This window comes from Aegilops tauschii, chromosome 6, assembly GCF_002575655.3.
Source record: "Aegilops tauschii subsp. strangulata cultivar AL8/78 chromosome 6, Aet v6.0, whole genome shotgun sequence".
NCBI lineage: Eukaryota > Viridiplantae > Streptophyta > Magnoliopsida > Poales > Poaceae > Aegilops > Aegilops tauschii.
This window is the reverse complement of record NC_053040.3, coordinates 446901151-446912428: the sequence shown is the minus strand read 5'-3', so window position 1 is coordinate 446912428 and position 11278 is coordinate 446901151. Positions and strand designations below refer to the sequence as shown.

At 45.0% G+C, this 11278-nt stretch overlaps 1 long non-coding RNA gene across 3 annotated transcripts; it reads right to left on the bottom strand.

Annotated features, from left to right (window-relative positions):
• Positions 1-7539: 7539 nt before the first annotated feature.
• Positions 7540-10906, bottom strand: LOC109744196 (uncharacterized). Of its 3 annotated transcripts, XR_012188120.1 has the most exons (7): positions 10461-10743; positions 10325-10387; positions 9765-9884; positions 8938-9093; positions 8679-8765; positions 8441-8571; positions 7540-7678 (listed from the first exon to the last, which is right to left on the bottom strand). It is a non-coding gene; the product is annotated as an uncharacterized lncRNA (long non-coding RNA). The 3 variants fall into 3 exon arrangements; XR_002228259.4 differs by lacking the exon at positions 7540-7678 and having other exon boundaries at positions 8075-8571; positions 10461-10906; XR_005760667.3 differs by lacking the exons at positions 7540-7678; positions 10325-10387 and having other exon boundaries at positions 8075-8571; positions 10461-10866.
• Between the last annotated feature and the right edge of the window lie 372 nt (positions 10907-11278).

The window sequence follows — 11278 nt, the reverse complement described above, 5'->3', positions numbered from 1 at the left end:
CATCAGTAGGAGCTGCTGCTGCTTTAGCTCTCGCTCGCGCTGCTGCTCTGCTCTTGCTCTCGGTCCCCTGCCTGGTCTGCTCTTGCTATTGCTCTTGCTCACGCTGCAGCTCTCGCTCTTGCTCTTGCTTGCGATGCTGCTTCGATTTAGCTACACTTCAGTCGACTGAATCGACTTTTGGGTCAGTCGATTTTCAGGGGGTGGGGGGCTCGCCGGGGTGAAGGAAGAACCAACCGCAGCGGGGAGGGGGGCTCGCCGGAGAGGTACCCCACTATCTATCTTAGGGTTCAGGAAGGGGGCGGTGGTCGCCGGCGGTGGCGGGGCGTTGGCGGGGCGGTGGCGTGGGGATCGCCGGAGAAAACGCTCGGCATGGGGGGGCCTAGAGGGATGGCTGGGGCGGCGGCGGACCGGCGGTGGGGAGTGTTTTCAGGGCGGGCGGGGCGGCGCACCGCCGGCCGCGGGCGGCGGGGGCTGCTGTTTGGCCGGTGGTGGCTGGCGGCTCAGGGGGGTGGAGGTTGAAGATGAACCGCAAGCCCTTGATTTCATATCCAACAGCTGCAAAATCGACTGACCAGAGATGAAAAAGTCAGTCGACCGACGTGTAGCCTCACCTTGCTAATGCGTTCAGTTTCGACAGCAAAATTCAGTTTCGACAGCAAAATTCAGTTTCGACAGTTAAGTTCAGTTTCGACAGTTAAGTTCAGTTTCGACAGTTAAGTTCAGAGATGAGCGGCTGATGTATTTTACATCTAGCACTCTGTGGTTATGTATTTTACGTCATGTATTGGAGATGCTATTAGAATTCCACTCAGGTTAACGCTGTTCGTTGTCTCTCTTGTCCTGCTTCAGCCTCGGCATCGTACAACTCACCGGAGCTGCTCCAACGACGAAACCCTCCATCACAGCGGAGCAGTACCTCGGGCTCCATCTCCAGACGCCTAAGATCTTCTACCCCTCCTCCGACAGCAAAGTCAGCCGGAGCATCCTCACCGGCCAACCCAATCACGCTAAGATCGACATGGCTTCGCCAAAAAGGTTGTACACTTGTTGCATCTCTTTTTTACTCTACATGTTATATATATTGTCCACTGAGCACACGGATTTGTTCCTTTAGTGTCTCCTTGAAAGAAAAAATGTAGGAATTTTAATTTTCACTTGTCCTCCTTTTCAAATTCCTATTTATGAAGCACAAGACTAAGAGATAGTAGCATAATAGCATTATAACCGTACATTTTCTTATGGTTTGACTTAATCTCACCATGCTTCTTTGCATCCTGTGATCTTCCAATTGTTGTGAATCAAACACCTAGATTGGCAGAAATCCTGTGTTTTTAAATTCTCTATTTTGCACATGCATTCCTATCCTATTCCTGTCTATTTCCTATCCCTGCATTGTTGGAATCCTCCAATTCAAACGAGCCCTTACAGAATTACTTCTCTTACAGATAGTTGTCAAAGAAAACCTTGCGTGGTTTGTCCCGCTCCTGCTGCGCCGTCGTCCACCCCAGCTCAGCTGCTCCCACGACAGAAGGTTCCAGCACAGCAGGGATCCGGCCTCCAGACTGTCTTTCGCCGCCTCAGATCTTCTTCCCCGCTGCTGGCAGCCATGAAAACTGCATTACCATCATCAACCGAGCGGATGACCTCGAGGACTACACGGGTCCGCAAGAGAGGTCGCACTCTTTCGTGTCTGCTTACGTTATGCATCGCTTAATATTACATGCTACTTTATCGTCCTGTTCACCGATTAGACTCTGAGTCAGCTCCAAACTAATGGTCAAACTTGAGTTTTTAAATGGTTGTGGGGTACATATCGGGGCCGCTATCAATAGTATCTATCTACTATCTGGTTAATCTCCGGTGTCTACTATGAGTTTCATGTTGGGTGGGAAACAAACAGTAAAGAATCCATTATCTGTATTTTTTAACTGAAGCCATTATCTGCCTGCTATTATTGGTTTTGGGTCTATCCACAGGTTGCTACCATCACTCTGGATTTCTGCATGTACTCCTTACATAATCTCACTATGTTTTATTCCTATGCATGACAGTTATTGTAAACAATGGAACTGAACATGTAGAGCAAAAGAGACGAGCCTTGCATGGCAATAAAATTTCATGCAGACGTCGCTCCATGGTAGGCGCAAAGGCAGCCCCCCCTCCACGCATTTCGGATTGTAATCGAGAGGAAGATATCTGTTCTGAGGGGGATTCAGAAGGAGAAGACAACTCCTATTTACCCCCTGAGGTCTTCGCTCTAACTTGGCATGCTGATGTTGGTTATATCATGCATATGGTGTCTTGCATTGCTTACTTTATACATCAAATATGTCATCTGCTTAGTTTAGACATCCATTGTGCGAATGCCATCTGTTTAGTTTATTCATCATTTATGTGAATTATGCAACGCCATCTTGTTTAGCCAGGCATCATATATGTGAATTTTGCAATGACATCCTGCTTAGCCAGTCATCTTATATGTAAATTATATCAGGCCATCCTTATTTTCGTTACATATTACATTTGTCAACAATGTTAGTACATTCAACTGCTCTTCGTGTGCATCAGCCATTTGACACGGTGATGGCAAATTCTGGAGTGCAAACAAGGTCTCCAGAGCAGACTATGCTATCTGACGAAGCACATATCTCGTTGGTTACGGATAGCTCCTCAGAGGAGGATTCAGAGACAGATGACCAGTCCTATTCCCCCCCCCCCCCCGAGGTGTATGCTCTAACTTGGTAGGGTTATGTTGCTCATATCGTGCGTATGGTGTCTCGCATTGCTATGTCATTTGATTAGTTTAGACATGCTTTGTGTGAATGCCACCTGTTTAGTGTCTAATTACCATATATGTGAATTATGCATTGCCATCTTGTTGCAAGACATTATATATGTGAATTATACAATGCTATCTTGTTGGAAGGCATTATATATGTGAATTATGCAATGCCATGCTGTTTAGCCAATCATCATGTATGTGAATTATATCATGCTATCATTTTTTTGTATTACGTGTTCCATTTGTTGACAACGTTTGTATATTCAACTACTCTTCCTGTGCATCAGCCATTTGAAGCGGTGATGGAAGTATCTGGAGTGAAAACAAGGTATTCAGAGCAGACAATGCTACCTGCTGAAGCAGACATCTTGCTGGTTACAGAGAGCTCCTTAGAGGAGGATTCAAAGACTGATGACTAGTCCTATTTCCCCCCCTGAAGTCTATGCTCAAACTTGGCAGGGTTATATTACCCATGTCATGCATGTTGTCTTGCATTGCTTAGTTTTTACATCATATATGGATTGCCATCTGCTTACTTCTTTACTATATAAATCATATATTTGAATTATATCATGCCATCATGTTTACATAGTACATACACATCATCTATCTGAATTATGGCATGGCAACCCATTTAATAAAGACATCATATAGTTATATCATCTCATCCTGTTTAGTGTTTACAGTCATCATATTTTGAATTATGGCATTCTATCCGTGAATGTATGTGAATTATGGCAAGCCAACCTATTTAATAAACACATTATATAGTTATGTCATGTCATCCTGTTTACATAGTCTCATATTTTGAACTATGTCTTTCCATCTTTTTTAGTTAGCCATCATAATGTGAAATTGTGTCATGCTATCCTGTTTAGTTAGCCATCATGTATGTGAAACTGTGTCATGCTATCCTGTTTGGTTAGACAACATAAATATGAATTATTTCATGCCCTCTTTTATTCCCCACTATCCATTACACCTGTCTATCATACAATGTCTATACTTTCAATTACTTTTTTGTTTATCAGCCATTTGAATTGGAGAGCGTGATGGCAGTATCTAAGGGAGTAACAACACGGTCTTCAGAAAAGATAGTGCTACCAGTTGATGCAGATAGAACCACAGTTGTACTTGCCCAAGGACCAGATCCACCACACATAACCCAGACTCTCGCAGATTGTACCCCTACCCAGTTGGACAGAGAACCAGCTACACCCCTTCTAACCCCAACCCCGGCAGATAGTAACCTAGTTCCAGTTGACACAACACCGTCTCCACCACAGAGCACGCAAACACGAGCAGTTAGTAAGGGAACGGCAGTGCCCAAAGCACGAGGACCACCACTCTGAATCCCAACTCAACGCTTACAGGAGAAGAAGATTTGTTCTCGGGTCAGGTTCTGTAGCTATGGTTCATACTCCTTTGCTCCTGCATTACTGTATTTACTCATACCAACTATTTTCAAATTCGAAGGATGGAATTGAAACTCCAATGGCGCAACAGGTATGTTTTAAAGCTGTTTCTTTAACTAGTTTGCTGTTGTAACCTGCTCTATGTTGATTTCAGTTTCAATTGAATAAACAGTTATGTTCTCATGTCATGCACATTACAAGTGTTGTTATTGCTCTATAGTTACCCACACTTATATTCTGTCTATTCTGCTTTGTCTTGAACAAATATTATTTGAACTGTGTCTCTATCTTGATTTGGCAACAAAAACTAGAATGATATAGACCATAAAGTGACCATGTTACATAGATATATGTTTGTTTCATGTTGTTATCCTGTCCACTTTACTACTGAACTCATTTACCAAAATGAGTTTCATATACAACATGGTAAACATGTGATGTGTCTGCTTGTTTCTCTTTTAGAATGCGGACAAAATATTGGAGAACAGTACCGCGTTATCCAATGGTAAAGGAAGTAATGCAGATAAGGTTCAAGATAGTGAGACATCCCTGTTGGTCTGCAAGAAAGCTGATAAAAACTATCTTGACCACAGTGAGGGAACCCAAAAGTCCTGTCTTGGTGTAGTGTTCGAGTTACTGGCCACTACTGCTGGCACAAGCTCTTTGAACTCGCTGCTTGAATCAGTTCGTCTTCTTGAGTCTCAACTTCAAGTTGAAAGACATTGATCAGATGTGCTGCGACAGGAAGCTGAAGGACTGAGGAAGTCCCTGCAGAATTCAGATGCATATTTTCTGGTGCAACAACAAGCGCTGGAGGATTTAAGCGCCAAACAAGAAAAAGTTAATAAGCTTGCTAAGCATCTTGCCATCATTATGGGTACCCAGGATATTGTTTCTTGAGATCTTCTGAAGTGGTTTCAGTTCTGGATTTGTTTTGCTGCGGCGTTTATTTGCACTGGTCGCCAACTTTGACAACCAGTGTATATGATATGCTGCTTTGTTCCCTATATTTGCACTGGTGGCAAACTTTGATGCCTAGTGGATGTAATATGTGTAATAGCTGTGATAGCCTAGCGTTAGTTGCTTGCTTATTTATTTCCTTATTGTCTTGTTTATTTGTTTGCTTGTAGTCATTGCAGTTCTTTTTCCGCGGTTAGCTAGTGGCTGCAATAACCTATTTTTTTAAACTAGGCCACAATAACCATGGGCTAATATTTACTGTAGTGACACTGGGCCTCCTACTGGCCGTAGAAACAGTGGGCCTTCTACGGGCCGTAGAAACAATGGGCCTTCTGCGGGCCGTATCATCAATGGGCCTTATACGGGTCGTATGATCGATTGGCCAAACATGGGCCAAACAGACCGCATTATGGTCGTAAACGGGCTAGAGTTGGAATCGTCCGTTCATGGGACGACCATAACGGGCCATCGTTAGTAGGCCGTATTTGGTGATGCTATGAAAATGGCCCAACAGACTAACGGTCCACAAACGGGCCGACTGTAACGACGGGCTGAATTTGGCCCACAAGCAGAAAATGACAGTAATGGGCCGTAAGTAACCGAATGCTGCAAATGAGCCAAAGAATAAATGGGCTCTCAGAAGGCCGAAAGTTAACTTGGGCTGGAAACGGCCCAACGGAATAATGGGCCGTTAATGGGTATAAAGTGATACACTGTTCATTACGGGCCAGTTTCACCACGGGCCGTTAATGGGTGTAAAGTAATACACTGTTCATTACTGGCCAGTTTCAGCACGGGCCGCTAATGGGCCAAGAGTTACAAAGGGCCTCATATGGGCCGAAAGACGTCATGGGCTATACATGGGCCAGAAGTGAAAACGGGCTGGAATCATATTGGATGGCCCAGGTGACGCTACTGGGCCTAATTCGGATAGGGCGTAACGGGCCTTGGGTTAGCGGGCTGTAAATGGGCTATATGCAAACAAGCCGTTAACAGGCTTTCCATGGGCCGGCCCGCCAGCTTTTGACCAAGTCAAACGGGCCGGCCTTTTCACAGGAATGGGCCACTGTTGGGCCGTGCCACGTGTCGACGTATCATAGGCGCCTTCTGTCCAGTGAGTGGATGACATCTGTCCCAACGATGAGCCGACACGTGTTTCCTCTAGCCAATGATGATTTTACATGTGGAAAATCCCCATTGGTCGGGGCTGTTAACGGGTTATCGGATCCAAAACCCGACCCGATAGCTTAACGGCGTTCCGTTACGGTGGATGTCATGTGTCGGTCACCCTTGACGAAAGCACTTCTGTGACGCGCGATTTATCGTCATGGAAGTGGACACTTCCGTGATGATAATTTTGGTAATGTCATGGAACACTTCTACGACAGCACAGGTATGACTATCTTGATTCTGTCATAAATTTGTCATGGATGTACATGCATGACAAAAAACGCGACCTACTGTGAGAAACACGTGTCATCACGGAAGTGTATTTTTTTTGTATTGTATGCAAGTTAGATTACATACACACAGCTAACATGCCTATACTATAGCATCGGCATGAGCCCTATACTATAGCATCGGTTGGGTAATTGGGCTTGAACAGTAAATGAGTAGCATCCAGTATATGAGGCTAAATAACAAGAGAAGTTTCAAAGTCCCTAAGTAATGAAGACAAAGGAAAGTTGTGATTCAAACCGGTTCAGACTTTTAGAGTAACACTAAAATTATGAAAATGCACTTTTTGTCAATCACATGCTCAGATTAGAGGCAAATGGAGATTCAGTCTGAAACTCTGAATTAGTTGTCGTTAGAAATTCAGACTAGGAAGCCCTGCATATTGCAATTTGCACAACTGCATCAGCAATACAAGGAACTGGTATCAAGCTATCATGTACTGACACAAGCAGAGCACAAGTTGTGTGAAATTACGGTCTAGGAGCCGACCTTCCAAGGGAGCAGCATGATGCAGAGCATGATACAGAACATGATGCAGGCTATGATACAGAATATGATACGCAAAACACATCAAATGCTCCAAACTCTAAACTAGCAGAACTATTGCAAATATTCCAACCAGAAAATGAACAGATTTAGGGCTAGTTTGGCAACGAAGTTTTTAGAAAACCATGGTGATTGAAAACCACAGTATTTCGAGGTTGAAGGGAAGGGCGCCTCCGGCAAGCATGGAGGCGTACGCCTGGACCTCAAAGATGGTGTACAGATGGACCAAACTACAGTTTCAGTAAAACTATAAGAACACAAAGTAAAACTACAAAAACTACAGTTTCAGTAAAACTATATGTACCATGTACGCATAGATTCAAGTATGATACTAAGTGAGCGGGTAGAATCATCCAAGCATGGAGGCAAGTGCCTCACCTGCGGCAAATGACCAGGAGCGAAGTTGAGCATGGCCGGGGCAGGAGCAGCTGGAGTAGCACGGCCGGCCTTGAGGTCCGGGGCATCCACAGCCTGCCTGGCATCGGGTGCCCGAACCGAGGGGAGCATTGGGGCATGCCTGCATGATGAAGGAAAGCAGCATCAGAGAGTTGAAGGGAAGAAATCAAAGATGAGGGTACCTGGAGGAGCAGAGCAGAAGTACTATAAATTAACGGGGCAAGGGTCATTATTATCCTGGTGGCATTGACAGGCTGCAAAATTGCCTCTACAGTTTATTATTTAGCTATGATAAATAAGTTGGTATAATTATGATTGTGGCAGCAGTAGATACAGTAAGAATGCAAAGTACATTCAGTGAGAATTGTATTCTTATAATTAAGCTACCAGCAGAGAAGCAGAAAACTGCCGAACAGCCTGGTTCTAACATATAGCACTGAGGCACTGACTGCAGTACAGAAAGCACTCCAAATTTAGATGTGCTCGACCAATTCAAAACTTCAGATCAGCTCAGAACTGTTTCCCTGATCAGTTCATCCATTGCTAACAAATATATACAGAAAGTAATCAATTGTACCCCCTAATATAGACCAGGAATTGGGCCAAACAGCTCGTGTCAACTGGCTACCATTCGAATTACAATTGTACCATGGCATAGAAAAAATTCAGTAACCTCACTTCTACAAATTAACCTGGTGCTATTGTACTCCTACACAATTCAAGCTCATGGTTGGAATAAACAATACTAATAACCCATAGATAGCATGGTACAGAAGCAAGCAACCAGTTAATACTAGCTATCTGAAGGAACAGCAAACAGTGACAATCGACAGCAGCTGAAGAAAACTATGATCCTACTGCTACTCTCATCCATTAAACTGACATCATATAATACTAGCTATCTCAAGGAAGGAGAGACGGCAATATGGGGTTGGCGTCGGTGAGGAGGTGTATGATCTCCATGGTGTGCTTGATGATGCGGGTCAGCATGATATTCTTCCTGTTCTGCTTGGCCTAGTAGCGCCCCGCCAGGACAAAATCAAATCAGTAACTGATGAGTCAAAGACCAATCAATCTTAATATGTCAACTGACGCTTCTGAATTTACTTTAAGAAACGTACCATTATTCTCACTTGCAGATTTCCCCATCAAGTACAGGGACGAAGCTTCCGTAAACGGCCTTGACGAGAACGTTCGTCTTCAATGACCTGACAAACATGATTTGAGATAGCAAGTAGTTTCTCAGCAAGGTAAGATAGATAGATGCCACTCCCTCCATCCCATAAGAAAAGATGTTATTACATCAAAAATACCGAAACAACATGGCGTAGTACACTGTAATTAGAAGCGCGTGCAGATTTAAGATCAATGTGTGCATACCTGAAGGCGACTTGGCAGAAGTGAGTGCTGAGCTTCCCGTCCGCACTCTTGACCAGGTACAAGTAGACGGCGGTCTGCTCTGACAGGCCGTCGTCGACCAGCACGAGCAGCCCGAACGGGCCGAGAAAGCCCCACCCCGCCGCGTCGGCGCTCTCGCTGAAAAAGAAATGATCGATGAAACTGAGAAACTTGTCCGAGTAGAACTAGATAGAACAACATTGATTGTCTATCTAGGATAAATATATATCACAAGGATTTGAGCTGCATTTTAAGAACTAAGAAAGCTAAGAGCTAAGAAAGCACAACCATGTAAGCTGCAGTTTGAGAGCTAAAGAAAAAACATGTGGCCGTACTGAAGAAAAAAGAAAGGTGCTCAGCTACAACACCAATGGTTGTACTACGTGACCTACAATTTTCAAATCAAAGAACAAAAGTCTGTGGGAGTGATCCGACTACTTTTCACAGAAATCTCATATTATACTGAAAAATGGCAACGCTTGTTTGGATAGGAAAGTTCTAAGCAATTCAGTTCAGACAACCACCCCTAAAAAATCAAGTGTTTTTTGAAAATTCTAGTGCAAAGAAACATGACTGAGTGCACCACACCAACATAAGCAACTTACTACAGTACCAACTAATCTGCCACTTTGCCCCTAAAAAGAAACAATCTGCCACTTTGGCCCCTATTTTTGTAGCATTTCAGTTATAGAAACTGCAACTTTAATTGCTAAAACATGTCGCTAGTACATTGAAAACTGGTTTATACATAGGCAGTAACCGTGGTGAATGTACACTTGGAGCTATACCATGATGTAAAAGGTTCTTACCAGTAACCGCAGTCAGTAACCAAGCCATGCCTCGCTTGTCTACTCGCAGCTAGTTGGGTAGCCTCGGCAGTTCAGAATCTTCTTGGGAGCACAATGCAGTCGTCTCATTCATCCACCACCCTAAACATTCAAGTAAACGGAAGTGAGAGCTGGGAGCTAACTTAAGACAAACTGCAGAGAATCAAATTAACAACTAGTTTTTTAATGACTAGGGGTACACATAGCACATATATACAGTAAGAAAAATTGGGCAGCCAGGGGGAATTAAGTGGAGATGCTACATCCTCTTCATAGGAGGCAATTCATAGGCAGCACTCAAGGTTTTTTGGTGGCAATTGTTTTCGATCTAATTGTGCAAATGAATTCAAAACATCAAATGGATTGCAAATGAATTGATTCTAGGATGCAAATCAAAACATCTAAAGACGGACACACAGAGTATCTCTAAAGACAGACACACAGAGCATGACAAGGACCAGATGCTACGCAGAGCTACCACCTAGGTAGATGGGATCGAGTGGGGGGCAAAAAGAGAGAGAGGGAGGTGGATGACCGGCGACCTGAAGGCGCGCCAGGCAGCGGAGCCGGGGCCGAGAGGTCTCCACGACGACGACCACGGCACTCTGCGTGAGGAGGGAGGGAAGCCACAGCGCGTCAGGTAAAGGAATGGAAGAGCAAATTGGGAGAATATCTTACCTCGACGAGAAGCAGAAGGACGCGGACGGCCGAGCGGAAGCAGACGACGCCATGGAGATGGAGCACCAGGTCCAACCCATGGGGATGCGGATCTGGAAGCCGACCCCATGGAGGAGACGGAACTCCAGGTACAGGCCCATGGCGGACCTGTCAACCGTAGCCGCAGCCACGGCCGCTGCCATGGGGATGGAGCTCCAGGTCCAAGCCCTTGCGGATCTGGGAGCCGCCGCCGCCTGACCTGCTTGCGCGCATGATCTCCCTCTTCTCTTCCGATGAGGTGAGGGGATGTGAGGGAGGGGGGAGAGGGCGGGAGCGCCGGCGGCGAGGTCGGAGGGAGACGCGGCAGCCAGGATCTGGCGCCAGAGGTGGTGGCGGCAAGGAAGGAGTGCAGCGCTAGGGTTAGCGTGAGAGAGAGGAGGGCTTGCTGCCATGGGTGGGGTTCGTGCGAGAGAGAAGGGTTGGGTGGGGTTCGCGATAGAGAGGGGGGTTTGCTGCCGTCGGATGGGATGGACCGCTGGACGGATGGATGGACTGATGTTTGCCAGGTCATCGATCCAAGCCACTCGTGATTCCACCAATCAGAATTAAGCTTAGGTAGTTTTGTTTTTTTCTTTTGTTTCTCTTATAATTTTCACCCTCTAATTCAGGGTAAACATTCAACATATTAACCACTTATAGTTTGCTATAATGAAACAATAGTGTGCACATGTGTATATCTTGGGATGACAAACAATGTTGATTTGGGGGGTTTTCACTTTCATTGCACAAAAGAGCCATTTTTCATTTTTTGAGTGCCCAAAATAAGTTTTTTGTGAAGA